The sequence below is a fragment of the Hyaena hyaena genome, unplaced genomic scaffold, assembly GCF_003009895.1.
Source record: "Hyaena hyaena isolate Hyena2069 unplaced genomic scaffold, ASM300989v1 scaffold_393, whole genome shotgun sequence".
NCBI classification, from domain to species: Eukaryota; Metazoa; Chordata; class Mammalia; order Carnivora; family Hyaenidae; genus Hyaena; species Hyaena hyaena.
In genome coordinates, this window is record NW_024081025.1 from 277,623 (window position 1) to 282,715 (window position 5,093).

Sequence of the window (5,093 nt, forward strand, 5' to 3'; positions counted from 1 at the left end):
TGGGCCTGAGTCTTATTTAATGCAACGAGCCATGTGCCTCTACACAATATGAAGCTCACTGGAGCCTGGCCGGGCATTTGTGCTGGAATGTCTTGTCCTTCAGTTACTCTTTCCAAAACTCAATTGGAATTGATATAGACAATAAGATAGTTTTTAGTTGCTATGGTAGGAGAAACCATGCAATATATTTTAAAAGTAAATGAAGAAAAGTGTAAGACTGTCTTGTGCTTCGAAAACCTTGAGTCAGAGTTACATATTTCATATATTCAGTCATATTTATTAATTCTAAACACAGTTAACTAAGTTAGAAAACCTTCCCTACATAAAATGCAAACTAACCTTAAGCCTAAACTGTGAGAAAATGACTACAGTTGAAGTTAACTCAACTCTGGAGAATAAAGGGAAAAATGTTGAGAATCAAAAAAACAGCACCTGAAATCTCAAGTCCAGCCAGAAAGCCCAAAGTTGAGTTGGTCATTGCCCTTGAACACTTTGATGTGACTGTGGCTGTAGTTCAAGTTTTTCTCAACTCAGAGAAACTGGAATTACATTGGCCTTTATAGTCCTCTACCATATTGATTTCTAATCATCCAAGCTATTCACTATATAAAGATTTACTCAAAGATAGAACAACAGGAGAACTAATTGAAGACAATGTTTGTTCTGAGACAATTTTCCATAGTTTGGCCAAGCTTGTCAATGACTGCCTTTTTGGGGAGCAGGTAATTTGAAAGTACTTGGGGAAAACCACTTTGTATTCATGAGTTTCAGATTTCAGCGAGACCAAAGTAATTTGGAAATTAAATGTAACTATATCCAGCATACTGTCATCTATAATTCAATGTAAGTTAAAACTATAACAGAGATTTGCTTGTTACATAAATTTCTGTATACTTAAAACAGATCATAATTTATAATTTTATAATTCACAATTTTAAAAACAATGGCAGCAGATACAATAAATAAGATTGCAATTGAGGGCATTTCAGTGTAGAACTTTAAATCACATTTCTTCTCCATTTTCATATTCTTAATTTCTCGAGTCTAACATCTCATCAGTTTTCTGATTTGTGATAGCTGTATATATGTATACACACACACACACACACATATATATACACTTTTCTCTCAAGATTTGTTTATAGCTGAAGCTTCAATTCTAGAATTTTTCCACCCCGAATCTACAATTGAAGATAAAATAGATGAAATGCCATAAAGCCTCCATCAAACTCCTTCCCTTCTATTTCTTACACACATTTAGAGCAGTTTTCTTGTTAGACTAGTGTTAGGTGTTTGTGAATTTGTGGTAGAAAGACTTCCTTTCATCATTTATATGTTATACCTTCCTCCCATAAATATCCTCTTTTTAGCAAACAAGTGCCAAGTTAAACATTTCAGTAGTAACTCTGGAATAATCTAGCAGATGTTTAACATTTGTAATTAAAGACTATCATTGAAAACCATCAAAATATTCATTTGATTTTCATCTTTACTCTGGTCCTCACTTGTCTGGAGGACTTGCAGCATTTATAATTAAAGAGTGTAAGGACCATAGGTGATGGTTATCTAAAACTCCAGACGTGGCAAATGTGGGAACCAGGGTGTTTCCTGGCATTTGACCAGTCATTTTTAGTCAGCATTATAGCCAAGCTCCCTTTAAACTGATGATTCTTTATGATAATTAACTGTTATGTGTGAGCAGAAAAAGAGCTAAAGAAGCTGTAACGTATTCCAAGTGCCACCGAATTAGAGAAACACTTCAATGTGGGAATATGTTCACATAAAGTACACTAACACTGTTAAAAAAAAAAAAAAAAAAGAGCAGCTCTGATAGAAAAAAATGTGGTTAGCTAGTAAATTGGAATTTACAGCTTTGGTAGGTTTACAGTAGCACTGTAGCTTTGGAAATAACATATTAAAAGAAACAAACAAATTCACTGTTTCGATTTGTCATGAGTCAGTCTAACACAGGGCTGAACTCATACAGATGGTTCCCAATTTACAATATTTTGACTTAGGATCTTTTGATTTTATGAAGGTGCAAAAGTGATAGTAGAATTAGTAGAAACGTACTTCAAATTGTGAATTTGGATCTTTTCCCTGGCTAGCAATATGGGGTAGAATCCTCTTTTGTGATACTGAGCAGAGGCAGAGAACTGGGACTCCCAGTCAGCCAGCCGCACAATCAGAAGGCAAACACTCAAGCATTCTGCACCTAGACTCATCCCGTTTTTTACTTTCAGTACAGTATTCAATAAGTTACATGAGCTTGTCCATGTTTTATTAGAAGACAGGCTTTCTGTTAGATGCTCTTGCCTAACTATAGGTTAATAGAAGTGTTCTAAGCTTGTTTAAGTTAGGCTAGGTTAGGTTATAATGTTCCATAGGTTAGATGTACTAAATGTATTTTCAACTTAATGATCTTTTCAACTTCAGATGGTTTTATTGGAAGGTAATCCTCTCGTAAATTAAGGAAGACCTGTAGTTTGTGGTGACAAAGACAATCTGATGATTGGTTCAGGTATTTCGACGGGTTTTTGTTTTTCATTTAAAAAGTATTTTTAACAATCCTCTCAATTTGTGGCTAAATGTAAGATGACCTTTAAAGTGCAGGCACTGTTTTTAAAAGCCACATTACACTAAGGCTGCGAATGTTTTCAAGAATTAGAAGCATGAATGTCTTAAGATTTTCCAAAAATCCCAGGACTTCTGGGGAATTTCCAATATTTGTAGAACATAAACTCTGTTGCTCCTTGAAAAGTGTTCACAAGCCTTGGGTAATCAATACACGTGTGCAGTGTGGTGAAATCATATGTTAAGCAAAAATGACAAAAGTGGGATTAGGAAATTTCAAGAAAATGGTGTATGAAAATGTTTTGCTGCATTAAATAAGAATTGTTCTTGTATTCATCCTTACACACTACAGATTTTTAAAAGATGGTGCTTTAAACAAGCCTTGTGCCCTTTCTTGTTATTTTTAGTATCTCCCCAAACCATAAATACAACCATATGTCAGGGTAAAGCTGTATTGATGGTTTGGACATGGTGTACTTTTATTTTTACCATCATTTCCATTTATAGCAAGTAACATGTATTTTTCATCAATGATCACATTTTACATATTTTGCTTGTAGGCTAGAGGTTTGAGGAGTAGAATACTTTTCCTTTCATACTTTTTTTAAAGTTTATTGATTTATTTTGAGAGAGTGTGTGCAAGTACACACATGAGAGCTGGGGAGGGTCAGAGAGAGAGGGAGAGAAAGAGAGAGAGAGAGAATCCCAAGCAGGATGCACATGCTTAGTGTGGAGACTGACCATGAGATCATGACAAATCAAGTGTCTGGATGCTTAGCAGACTAAGCCCCCCAGGCGCTGCCACCTGCCCATAATTTTCAATTGCCCATAGTTTCAAACATGAGTTTTTTGAGTCTATGTAGAAATACTTTTTAATCTTTATTAATGTTTATTTATCTTTAAGAGAAAGAGAGAGAGAGGGAAAGCCTGGATGGGTGAAGGGCAAGAGAGAGAGGGAGACACAGAATCCGAAGCAGGATCAGAGCTCTAGGCTCTGAGCTGCCAGCACACAGGACACAAACCCACCAGCCATGAAATCATGATCTGAGCTGATGTCAGACACTTAACCAACTGAGCCACCCAGGTGCTCCAATACTTTTTTTTAAATTAATTTAAATTTATGGTTCTAGGAATTCTTGAAGCTGGCAGAAGCAGACTACTTGGGTTAGTATTTGTCATTATTCACTGTGTGACCTTGAACAAGATTTATAACCACTGAGCTTCAGTCTCCTAACTATAAACAAAAATAAAAATTCATTTCTGCAAGGTTGTTCTGATGATTAAATGAGATATGAATAAAGTACATAGAATATGTAACGAGTCCTTGAGAAATGGAAAATGGTAACTAATAGTTACAATTCCTTTCAAGGGAAATGAACAAAGAGAAAGGTGATAATGCTGGGGGGGAAATCCAGTACAGTCAAATTCAGTGTCAAAACATTACCTGTATTTTCTTTTTCTTTTGTGTGTGTGTGTGTACTTTCTACTTATATAAACATTATAAGTGAAGCAGTGTTATGTCAATTTGTATAATCACAAGGTCATTGGAAAACAAGTCTTAGTGTCTTAAACCGTCTTCAATGATGTATACAAGGACTAGAAAATATGAATAGTACAAATATGAAAAGAAAACAAGGTGAGAAGCACTTTAAATAAATTCAGTTCTTATAGTAGATGGGCACACATATAAGTAACCTTCAGAACTCTGAGAATTTGATGCATATAAATCTGTAGGGTGAGTCAGAATGTGTCTCCACCATACAGTAGCTAGAAGGAGCATTATAATTAACATAAAAAAAGAAGAATAGAGAAGGAAAGAACGATGCATTTCCAGTTTAGCAATCTTTAATGGCTCCCTTTGTCTTTATGGAAATAATGACTACAATCCTTCAGTTGCCTCTCAGACATTACATCAGCTGGGCTTCTGTCTCATTGCCTTGTTCAGGGCTCTCTGAGCCACAGCTGTTCTAGACTTTTCCCAGTACCTCTGAAACTCTTGATTTCTTCCCATCAGTGGTCATTGCACAGATGGTTTCCTCTGCTCAGATCACATTGCTCCTCCCCTTTCACATGGCTACCTCCTATTCACCCTTCATTTCTCAGCTGAAATCTTGCTTCCTCCTCAAATCTTTCTCTTTTTATGCTCATTTTATACCCTTTATGGCACCTTGCCCTCTTCTTATCACATGGACTAAATGATTCAGTGTGTGACTTCCTGCATATACTCAACTGTTATGAAAAAGAGAGCCTCTTCTGTCTTTTTCTCTGCTGTTGCCATCAGTGCCTAGCATTTTGTCTGGCATGGAAGTAACAGTAACTCCTCACAATTACTGACTGCTAATCTCTGAATGCAATTGTAGCACACACACCTCTCTAGTTCTAAACCAGAGGTATCTTCATTAGGGAAACCTGCATAAGTTGAAGTTAACCATTCGCATCAAATCTCTTCCTTCTTTTTCTATGCTCATCCAATTCCCTCCTCAGGATATTAATATCACCTTTTTTGCATTTCACAAAGG